Source organism: Atractosteus spatula, chromosome 26 (assembly GCF_055471065.1).
Source record: "Atractosteus spatula isolate fAtrSpa1 chromosome 26, fAtrSpa1.hap1, whole genome shotgun sequence".
In the NCBI taxonomy this organism is placed as follows: domain Eukaryota; kingdom Metazoa; phylum Chordata; class Actinopteri; order Semionotiformes; family Lepisosteidae; genus Atractosteus; species Atractosteus spatula.
The window spans coordinates 9,660,921-9,673,313 of NC_142731.1; the positions used below are offsets into that span (position 1 = coordinate 9,660,921).

A 12,393-nucleotide genomic window follows, 5' to 3' on the forward strand; every position below is an offset into this window, starting at 1 on the left:
TTAGCTGTTGCGTGTCTGTAAGAACAATTTATTTGAACCTATTTCAGATAGGTAGGAAGTACAACCAATTGTTTTTAAAATGAAAAAAAAATTGTTCTTTGAACACGATATGATACCGCATTGTGTAAATCCAAAAATAATTAATATCGTAAGCTGTTCTAACAAAGTGCGATAATAAGCAGAATAATAAACAGAATATCTGCAGCCCGGAAAAATGCATTCCACATTCCAGTATGTGAGTTTTTCGTTTAATCTCTATTCGGCACCATCACGTAAAAACGCCACTGTCGTTAATATTTGTTTGGTTTGACAAATATACGCGGAACTGCAATATAAATGTCAAGCATTTTTATTTCCAGTTTAGAAATTCTCGCCACCCTTCCAGATTTTACACAGTGCTTTTGCTGTGCTCAATAGCCACAAAAAAAAAAGAACAGTGGCTCTGAACTGAGCACCTACTGCAAAAAGACAGCAAAAGAAATCACTGGAAAACAACGATGAATCGAATTATGCTACAGTATTATCTTCGATTGTTAATTTACAGTTTGCTGTGGAAAACAAAGGAAAGCGATCAGCACCCCTAGCGTCGAAACAAAACCTCCATCTGGCTGAAACACAGGCCTTGACTTTGCTGCAGAAAATTAAGATCGGATCGACTTTCTGCTCCCCGGCGCTGAGTTCTGTAGTTTTTGCTACATTACGAACAGCGTTGCCTTCGCGGTTCAAGCTCAGAGGACAAACGTGGCTCCCTGTCTCTAACTAATTTTGCATTTCAAAGCAGATGCACCGCCAGGGGTTTCTATCTTAAACTAGAGGAAAAGGTGCGATCCCCCCCTGTACCCCCCTCCCCAAACCCCACACTCCCCCCCCCCCCGCTCACCCCCTAACGACACCCCGTCACCCCTAAACACTCCTAACAGTATCGGGACCTGGGCACCATCTGTTTAGAGACTGCTTAGAGCAGAGAAGCATATTCCGTCGAAGTTATTGAAATTGAAATAAAAGAAAGAGCAAAAATAAAGCCAACCACCCAAACAACAACACTTTTCAACGCGCAGAGTTACGACATAAAGCAAGACAGCACACCGACGTGTGTACAGCAAAGGAACGCAGCTACAAAATTTAAACTCGGTTTGAAGACGGACCAAAAAAAAAAAAGTCGTGGACCTACTCCAGTTTCGAACACGTGGTCTGCCCAGGAAGGCACCTGCTATCGAGCCACTTTGGCGAAACTGTTTTAAAGCCCGATGCAGCCTTTAAAACAAGCTTTCACTTACTTTATAGTCCCATTTAAATCCTGAGCTTCCTCGCGGTTTCCCCCCCATTCGATCCGCGCACACATACACACACTACGCGGTCTTACCCCGGTCATTATCCCTGCAAATCCTTTCTTTTTTTTTCCCTCTCCCCCCCGAGCCTCATCGACAGCCGAGACCCCCTTCCCTTTTCTCTCGCGCCACAGGTTGAGCCCGTGACCTCCCCGTGATACCTTGCACATCTCTCCATCGCTCCCTCTCTCTCCCTCTCCCTCTCTCTCTCTCTCACCCCTGCTCCTGCAGATCCGTACCTTACCAGCCGCTACCACAGCCCCAGCCCGCAGCGAGAAGGCGCGCACGAAAACAAAAAAAAAACCCCAGCGTCTTGATCACAACACAGTCCTCGGCGTGTCTGCCATAAGAGGAAGAAAATCATAAGACGGCAAACAGCACGAGATCAACTCCATCAGGCAGCGAGCGAGCGCGCTCCTTTGTCGCTTTTAAACCTTGCCGTGGCGGCGACAATCTCTCTCGCCTTTGCCACGCCGCTGTCTCAAGCCGATACATTTGAAACCACCAACAAAGCCCCCACAACTATGCAAAAATGTGACACACCATCGGCCCCTCTCACGGATTTTGTCGTGAACCCGCAAGTTTTCGTATTAATCTCATACTTTGGCAGTCTTTGTTAAACAGCTAGGCGTGTCAGGGACTCGCAGGACATTTTAATATTTGTTAGACGCGCTGACCTGCGTTTCACCCCTGAGCTGGGTCTCTCCCACTTGCCGCTTCTATAGTAATGCATGCATAGCTTGCTCGGTCATATTGAATTGTGCCCAGGTCATTACTTTGAAGAAAACAGATAGGAAGGGGGGATGTATTGAAACCAGGGCCCGCAAAACTTGGCCAGTCATGGCGTTAAACTTCATTTTCGTTGTCCTACAAATATGGATTGATCTGCCTTCGAGAAAGCTCAAGTGAAATACCCTAATAGGAGCTCAGATAAAAGGAATTTCAATATAGGGTATATCTAATATCCATCTTTATACGCACACAAGGTTTCGTATTGCTGAATGTATATGTAGAAAAAATTCTATTGGTTCCTGTAAGCTTATGAAAATGTGTATCTTCCAAACGCCCTTTGTTCAAGCTATAAATTAACAGACAGTGGGGGTGCGTAGCAAGTGCCTGCCTGTAATTAGAATTCCTCCGTGTGCCTTTTAATTGTTTTGATTATTAAACGTGGCTTTAAATATATGAAGTTTCTTATAGCGCAGATGTTCGTCTTTTTGGAGAGTGATATTTGCTTTCTCGATTTTTCCCCTCCGGGGTTCGGGAGAGGACTGAGAAGCTTGAGTCTAGAAAAAAAAAGAGATTTGAATCTATTTTTAACTCATTAAAGCTACCCGCTATTAATTATTATAAGTCCATTAACAAAACAAGTGCGAAGATAAATCAGTTCGATTTCATCTTCCCCCCCCCTCAATCATAAGCGCCTATAGATATTAAAATGCGTGGCGGAGTTCTGCCGAGCAACAGATCAGGCTAGGAATGGAATCAAAATGAATTCAGTGACCTGCAGATGAACTCTGATCGGGCCATGTTTTCAAATGGAATTATTCTCCTTTTATTGTACCGTGTTTTACAAATAATGACCCAACGAGTATCCTATCGCGGTTTGTGTCACCAATTTTAAACAAGAGGACAACACATTTTATCGCGCAGTTATTAAAACCAGAGGTGTCTCGCTGAAACACAGCCCGCGGTTCCTATTGAAGACATATCAAGAACGGTTGTCGCTCTTTGACTGTCAGCCAACTGCAGAATTGGCTGCATATTCATTTCTTTATGAATCAAAATGTTTCGTATTCCGTCTGTATTTAGCGACGGGCTACAAGTGTCCTCACAAGATCACGCAGAAGAACGAGCAGGGATAGTTCCTGAAACATAGCGTGAAGAAAGCATGTGTTCAACTCTGATCTCGGGGTGTATAACGACCCCGCAAAATAAACGATAAATTGTACAGCCGAGAGCGCGAATACAGTAAGAATATCTGCTGCCCTTATTTATTATTCTTCGATATCTCTGATTCAACAATTCCGTGGCTTTAAAACAACCGATGTCCTTCTGACACAAAATATAACCGGATATAAGGGGATACAAGAGGATTTAAAAACAGCCGTTATTATAAATCTAAAAAATCCGATAGGAAAGAAAACTGTGACAATTTAAGTTTCCGAGTTCTGATACAGGTTTGCAATGTATAAATAAATAGGTGTTGTCCTAACCGCACACGAAGTGTATTCAGTATTCAGCAGGAAGAGTTTCATGACTTTATTGTTGCAGACGCTGTGTTATTTCATTCGTTTGTCACCCAGGAGAACTGGGGTACATTGTGGTTTTGCTAGAAATACAAATGGGTTTTAATTGTGTAAGTTCTTTGTGTGGGACGTGTCAGCTGAACATGGTCCATTGTGTTATTATTATTATTAATAAAAACACAAGATTCATAATATTTTTATTATTATAATAAAATGTGTCCGGCTGATTTAAAAAAAAGTATAGTGCCGATGTAGATGAGCAATTCGGAAGAAAGCACGCTTCCTGGCCAGGCCGTGTCCTGGCATTTATAAACATAGAAAATGGCATCTTTCCACTGAAAATGTAGATATTTGAAAATACGTGACAAATTGATCCCGATTGCAGTTAAAAAGAAACTCGATGAAGCCACTATTTGCTTATATGAGTATGAACGGTGGGTATGTGTATTTATTAACATGGGCACGGCTTCCGAGAGCATCTCCCCACTATGACAGTAGCTCCTGATAAACAGGCGAGATATGTATAGAAACCAAATGCCACTTTCTTATGTATGTAATGTAAAAATGTAAAAAAAAACAGCTTCATTTCGGTGGTGTTCGGAACAGTAAATAAGCAGAGAGCGCAAAGTCAAAGGGAAAGTCTGTACTAACATCGGAATCCAAAAGCGAGAGATGAGAATACCCACCATAAACACGGTCGTGATTCAGTAATGATATTGTGGTCGAGCTTTCTTTTAAACATCGGTATTTTAAAGCAATCCACAGACCGCCACGAAGGACAGGAGGCGAGGGCCGCATTTAAATAATGACTCGCGTTTTAATATCGAACCTGAGACGAAGATTATTATTATTATTAATAATAATAATTATTATTATTATTTAGTTGTAGTAAGAGCACTACCACGAGTGTCTGTGACGTGCATGCTCACAAGGAGGCTCATATGTGGATGCTCTATTTACAAAGTTGAATTTTAAGCCACTGTTCCTAAAGATTTGAGTCACTAGAAAGGAATTCGGAAGCAGAATTCGGAACGCCGCAAAGATCTCAAGCTGTTCACCATCATATAATGTCCAATTAAACAACATGGTCGAAGACACCGATAAGCGTGTTCTCGTCTCATCCGATGAACATAAAGAGATAAATTACTGGAAAACATAAATTCGTTATATTTATTATTACGGTGAACACGACTGAAGATTTGGTATGCATTTAATTGAATGAGCTCTTAAATATTCAAAATAGGTCATCGGCGGTATAAAACACCATATTTTGTCTCATTGAAACATCGCTAGTCCTTCTATTAAAAATGTATGTTTTTTTTTGTTAGGTAGTCATTAATTACCGAGTTTTTGGATATGAACAGAACACGTCTTGGCACAGCTTTTCAAGGAAATGAAAAATCTTTACAAACATTGTTGAAATACCACCTCCCCACCCAAACCCCAAACGAAAACGCAGCTCAGAGCGTGTGAAATAGAGAAAGAGAGGGAGACCCATGTTGTGATTTTGCCTTTTGAAAAAGGTAGTTTTATAGCGCAGCAATCTACCAGAACAGCTCTTTATCGCTTTGTGGCGCAGGTTGCTGGTTTCCCTATGGGATTCACCGATTCCCGGTGTTGAGTTGGGGTTTTTTTTTTCCCGGGAGTATTTTAACCTGAGCGACAGGCGGCAGCGCCCCTCCATGAGACAGACGGGACCCCCGCGCCCGGCTCGGCTCTCCCCGCGTCGCGAGCCATTTCTCCCTGCGCCATTTCTCCCGCAGGGCCACTAGTCACGCCGCTCCTCTCCCTCACCTCGCTATCATTTCTCTCATCTTCAGGGATGAGGCGAGCTGAGAGCTGCCCCCCCCCCCCCCCACCACCCACCCCCTTCCTTTTTTTATTCTCTCGCTCCCTCCCTCCTTCTCTGTCATTGACATCCAGCAGTTGGTCTGGAATACAGACCCGACAGCCGGCACCGATTCACGCACGACGTAAACTTTTGACCCCTCAACTTTTTGACCCCTGCAGCTCGAACGTCGAGTCTAACAAGACTAGATTCACCTACCCTCTCTCTCAGGGAAAAAAAACACAATAAAGGGCAAGAGAGTAGCGCCGCGCAACGCGTCGCAAACTCCGCGATTAGTTGGTATTAATTTTTTAGGGTACGAGCCTTTAATCTTTAATCCCGGGATCGTAATGGTCGTCCTCGGGTTCAATTTATCTCCGCCTCTACTGCAAACGACCGAAGGCGAATTTCCTTCCGAGTGTTTCTGGGGCTCTGATCGGAACTGCGCGTCCTCGCTGCTCAATTCTGAAAAGTCCTTCCTCCCGGGCTGTGGACATTTTGGGAATCTAGCACCCCACTTTTAAACGGGGGTGAGATCTTGGCACGGTTCTCGCTGGCCGCCCGAGAAGCTCTCTAAGGAGGCCGGCGGCCAGCGGCCACAATCCCAGCCTGCAGACTGCGCTCCGGGGCGAGTGCGCGCATCTGTGGACCTGGTCTAAAGCGGACTCTGCTGGCGGGAGTAAGGCGTTACATCTCCCGAAATTAATACTACACCATCTCCGCCGCTGCCTAGATCTCAGAAGTTTGTAACTTTTATTCTGCGTTCGTTTGATTATTGATTTTTTATATATACAGCCCTGGGCAAAGTATCGCCCGCCTGACAGTGCCAAGCTCACCTTAATACCAACCTAAATACATCAGATGATGTGCCCTCCCTTGCAGGCCTACGGTAGACTGTGCTCCAGAAATATGGTATGCACCTTGGTAAAAATACACGCACATGTTTAACTGCACTGGAATGATACAAAGGCGATGTCCCTCTTGCGAGCCAGGATATTTCCAGAAAAGTTGACCAACACCACGATAGTACCACCTCTGCCCCCCCCCTAGAGTAATCGCGTGGGTAGTGTAGGGCACCGGAGAAAAACTCCACCATGCGTTCCCCCTTGTTTCTGAACCCAGTCCGGTTGAAAACGAGATGGGAGCGGGGGTGTGCTCGGGGGAAGGCGGCATCACGGGGCTCCTGGAAAGCCCGGGCAGAAGTGTGGGACTTGTGCGGCGACCGTGAACTTTGCAACCCGACCAGCTGACCCGCTAGCTCGTGCCATGCGGCCGGCGTCTCAAACCCGCATCGGCTGTACTGTACGCGCGCCTTCAGCGGGATTGAATTAATTCTCGATTGTAACAATAATGTACTTTGGGTTTGGGGATACAATAATGGAGTAGTATAGTTACAGTACTATTAACAGTAATGATCTTGTGTTAAAACAACCGAGTTAAGGGAAATGTCAAGGACTTCCTAACGAGCCCTGCACAACTCTGCATTTTATAATAATTCATAATAATTTTTAATATAATTAAAGACGTGACAAAGACATGACGTATTTGTGCCGAATTACAGTTGTATTTCAGATCATATACGCCCCCCCCCCCCATGTAAAGCGTGCGAAAGTCGGCTTACTTTTGTTGTTTCGGACATCTGCAATTCTAAAATTGTATGTGCTCGACTTCTCATAGTTTATTAAGATCACGAGACAGATTGGTCAAGTATTTGTGTGGCACGAATTTGGTCTGAAGGGTAATTAATTAGGTGAGCGGTTTTTACATCCCATGTGCTTCAACTTAGAAATGAAGAATTCCCTTATTGAATTATTTTACATGAACGAATGCACCGACGGATTCCCAAAGTTTACACGATTTCCTTATTCAGCAGAGCCCGGATATACCAGGACTTTACGATGCATTTTTAAAATAATGTAAAATCATGTAGCGAAACGAAAAAGGGAGGATGGGAACTGGAGCTTTGCCGTTTATGACGCGATTCCGGGCGGTGTTTTAAAATCTCACGAGTCCTCCCGGAGAAAGGGAGAGGGCCGTAAAATAAACAGTAAAGGCCTGTATCGCCTAGAAAAAATATTACACGGACGGATAATAGGAACGGCCTGATTTTGTACGATAAACTCCGGAGTGTTGCGGATCCTGCGCCTCCAGTATAGAAACCGCTACCGCACCAGTCTGCTGACCTTCCGATGATCCCCTTCTCCATGAATTATTGATGAGATATGCGCACAGATTACCCCTATCAATATGCAAAACACATTATACTGTTAAAATGGCAATTTAATCGTTTAGAATCCTTGCTCTGCAGTGTTTTCAAACCGACGCGAAGAAGACTCTCCTGTTAGTTCGTTGTTTTGCGGATATCGCTGTTCTGCAACTTATGAATGGGGCTTTAACATGGTGGGGGGGGAGCTCTTCATTAATATAGGAGTTAACGATTTTATCGTTTCGCTCGTTTCACCGAAAGCTTCGAGCCTCAACCCCGTGCAAGATGACGAATTACAGGGGTTTTTTTTAAAGTTGTGTTTTAGAACTCGCAAAGCAAACCTTTAAAAATAATTGCGAGAACCAGACTTAATATTTTCAGATATATTAACAAAAAAAAAAACAAACACTACAAAACATCACATATCCCTTCTGAGCTATTTGGCTCGACTTCATACATTAAATTGCAACCCAAGGCGGTTGCTGGCAATTTGAGAACAGGAGTCTTTCAATACTAACTTCTTACGTCCTCCATAGCAATTTATCTGTTCTTCTAGCGCCTAAACCTCTGCTTTTCTCCCATTCAATAAGTATTGCATTGCACAGTGAATATAACAATACCATACGCCCCAGCCTCGCCCAGACAAACACACACACCTTACAGTTAAAAGCGGCTTGCTCACCTACACACCTAAACCTTTACACACTCGCTAACACGTCTCGTTTTCAAACGTTCAGGAAGCCAGGGCCTTATATGGCTTAGAGGCAGGATCTACGCTTTTCGAAAACACGGATTTGCGAGCCATGAGGACGGCATTTTTAAAAGAAAAAAAAAAGTGCTAAAATCAGAAGTTTCTTCGAACGAGAAACCCCAGTCCACTGGGTTAACTGTACCGTTCAGAACAGGAAGCCAGTTCGGAACGGGATGGGATCTGTCGCTCTTCATCGTGCTCCGAGGGTCGCTTTCCTGTTTACTCCCCTGAAACTTCCTCACTCGATCAGACAGCAGAAAGGGGGAAAAAGAAAAAAAAAACCAGATTGCCAACTTCAGGGCCCGATAAAATAAGAAGGAACTGCAAACGACACCGGAAATCGAGAGGACGAGTTCCCACTGCTGGTTATGAACCACAGCAACGCGAAGCGTCTTGAGAGCGGTCCACAACTGTAACATCACCAGGTTCCGAATAAACAAGTTCGGTGATGTCGAATTCTTGACGTTTTCTGCATAGGGTATTAACCCCGAAATAACAAACTCTTGAAACACACCGGTAATGTAATTTTAGTGAGATAGGTTTTAAAATAGGAACGTAGCTGTGGAAGCACCGTTTATAGCCGCCTACCGCGGAACATGAGGTCGAAAATAAATCTCAGTTGAGCTTCTTAAGTTACTTGAAGTAAAAAATAAGCGTAAAAGGTAGATATATTTTAAAAGTACTTTATTCTGTTTTCTCCGATCTGTATTCAGCAGTGTCTTCAAAACGGTCCTAAATACGGACTCCCCTTTCTCGCCCCGTAACTTAATTTGGTCAAGGAACAAGAATTGATAAATTATCACTAAAGTAAAGTTGGGTTTAAGTGACACATCAGTAAGGAGATCTATCAGATTAAATGTATTTGTGAAGAAATAGAGCAGTGACCGCTTACTTAAAGATGCAAGAATATCTTCACATGTAATATTAGATTTCTGTGGATGTTATTCACATAACTAACGTTCATGAGATTTGGAAACAAACACACTAAGGAATTAACATATGTTTTATTTTGAGTGTCCTGTTGTTAATTAGTGTTCCACAAAATACTATAAGCGGTCATGGGTCCGGTGGCTGTTTTTTGTTATTACGAATCTACAGTTTAACACCTGCATTATTGTTGAGCTGAGTCTATAGAGACGGTGCTAAACAACAGGCCGGCTTTTCCAAATACGTCTAAAATTCGAGACACTGAAAGTTTTTCACCTAATCGCAATGTTTTGTGCCTCTCAATACCTGTGCGCATTAAAATCACCACCATTTTGCATGTGGACTAAAATCAGAAAGAATATTACATGTTGGTTTTTTTTGTGTGAATCTGCTGATTAAAACTTTCATGCAGTGGTGTACGTTGCGGCGGGGGTGAAGTTCGTACATGCGGAGTTCCTTCATCTGTTTCAAACACATTTGAGAACAAAAGCGCTGGAGAGCAGCGGACGAATTCGGTGACGAATTGCCTAGAACCGAACTAAACCATATACTAGAACACTAAGAACGAATCGTTAGAAACACTCGCTGCTGTGCTGTAGGAAGTTCGTCTGAGAGTGGGAACAATGCGCTTCATCCGGAATATATATTTTTAATTTCTTTGAGAGGAAATCAGCTATTCGGACATTTTGGAGACAATTGCAGCAGTGACGAATAAAAATACTTGCTTGAGAATGATTTGAGCTGAAAGGGTGTACAGTTAAAATACTTCCTATATAAATTACGCCACCTTTTCGAATACCACCACACGCAGGCTGCTCAGACCCTCTCGCCCAGGCGCTTTTCGGCCTTTGGCTCAGGTAACTGGCCTGTTAAAAATGATCCGCCTATGGATTTGGATTCCTGCGTCGGTGTGTGTACATATATATTGGTTTTGTGGAAATTCAATTCAATGCAAAGGACTTCGAGTGTAACAGGGACGGGGTGTTGCTGTGATTAATGAAGATCGGCTTCAAACTTCGTACAGTTTTCTATTCTAACTCAGAATTTGATTTAATGGGGCCACATCTAGGATTATGAACAAATTACACAGAAGTCAGGAACAACGCTAGTCCGTTGTAATAGAAGAAAAAAAAACGACAATTAGGCGCTGTCCCTAACACTTCTGCCTACAATAGAAGTTACTTACACGTACAGTATGATCCACAAATTATTACAAAGATCAAAAATACCGTCCGAAATTGTCCACGATAAAAAACATAGAAATGTCTTCTTTGCTTGGCTCAAGAAGGAGATTTGCCGTCCACACACGTTTTGCGTTGCGTTTGGTAGACATGATAATATGGACTTTTATATACAAATGTTTTATGACGCTTTAAAACTTACAACATTGTGTACTTAAAGATGACGAATCTCCCTGTCCACTATGAACTATTAGTTTATTTTTTACCTGTAGCTGGTGCATAAAAAAACAACTCCTTATCAGTCCTGTGTTTAAGCCTGTTACACTAGGTTAAAAAAGGATTCATTTCCAAACCGCGTCTAACAATCCCAATCTGCAGATGTATAAGTCAATGTGTTTTCTATTTTGCTACTCGCTTGACCTCGAAATTACAGATAAATTACGGGATCATTTCAGGGAAAGAAGCAGCGTCACAGAGAAACTACTGCGACACGAAATTAGAGCCATACACTTGAAAATATCCTGCAAAGAACAGGATTCGCCCATAGCGAGCAAGGTAGCATTATCAGAGACACGTTTCATGGAGCACAATGAGAAAGCTAAGTGAGCTCTTGTAAACATTCTGTAGCATTTGGAATTATTTCAGATTACAACACTGTATTTTACCCCTTCCACAAATCATTCGTGTCTTTATTCAAAGCGACTGAGAGACAAAAGACGCTGGCGAGAAGACAGCCGTAAAACCTGAGCAGAACTTCTAGTGTGCTGGCGACGTCGCCGCAAATGGTGGACTGCTCTTTTATAAAAATGTTTAGATATATGTATACATATTCTGCATACGTAGTCTACATTAACTTAAGTGCCTTAAACACACAAAAGTCCTGGGACTAAACAACACTCAAAAAAATCAACCGGAGTATAGCATAACTGTCTATCAGTAATGACACCACAATTACAGAGACCCCCCCCCATACACCCACCCCACCCCCCCACCCCCCTCGCCAGCCCAGAAACCAGCCACCAGCCAATATAGACAGTATAGCAACTGGACTTACTTTGAGCTGAAACAGTCTTCTTTCTGTCTGGGTGGTTTTTTTAGCCAAAAAGACCCCGGTAAAACATAAGAGCTCAGACTGCGGCGCAGCGCCCCGAGCAAACCGCGGGTAGAGAACTCGCTCGGAAAAGTGTTCACACGTTACTGACCTGCTTTAGAATCCCTTCGAAGCAGTTAAACCGTCACTTACATTCTAGAATGTGAAATATATAGTACATTGTCAACTCCCCAAAACCATAAAACTAACTTTATGGACCCCACGTGACTTTTCAGAGCCAGTGAGGGGTATCTGTCTGTGGCCTGGGCGATTTTTACGATCTAACTTCTAGATAAAAACCCTCATCCGTTTGACATGCAAATGTCATAGCTACTTTTGGTATACTTTGGCAAAGGGTACAGCAAAATTTCAAAACGCGGGGAGGCAGAGAAAGGCAGATGGTTACATTTGGCTTGACAGCGCCTCCACTCCACTCCGAGCTCTCAAAAGAAATGTGGGAAGTATCACAACAGTGGGGGATTAATTGGTAAGTTTACAAGTTCAAAGTTTGCTTATTAAAAAGAAAGTAAGCTAGAGAATGCGGGAGAGTGTCCTTTTTACCGAGAGAGACGCATTGATAATGGCTGGGCTGTATACAAGTCCGGGTTCTTCTTTTAATTGTCGGATCTCAGAGTGGAAAACGGAGAAAATGGTTTAATCGTTTAATCGAGATGTTTAGGAGAGACCGGTTGATCATCCTCTAACTTTGCCAAGTTTCCCACCCCCACCCCCGCCCAAACGCAGGAACTTGCTTTTGAATTGTCGTAACGTGGTTCAGTTTGGTACAGATTAATATCGTTTCACTCGCCACCGGACACAGAAGCGCAGTGGAA

The 12,393-nt window shown here is 43.2% G+C and overlaps 1 protein-coding gene across 1 annotated transcript in view; it reads right to left on the reverse strand.

The window, feature by feature from the left end:
• The window catches only part of hoxb3a (homeobox B3a), a 44,008-nt gene extending 32,346 nt beyond the window's left edge, over window positions 1-11,662 (reverse strand). Inside the window, exon 1 of the mRNA XM_088906146.1 lies at window positions 11,525-11,662. The gene's annotated coding sequence lies outside the window, so the exon portion shown is untranslated. The remainder of the gene's footprint in view (window positions 1-11,524) is intronic.
• Between the last annotated feature and the right edge of the window lie 731 nt (window positions 11,663-12,393).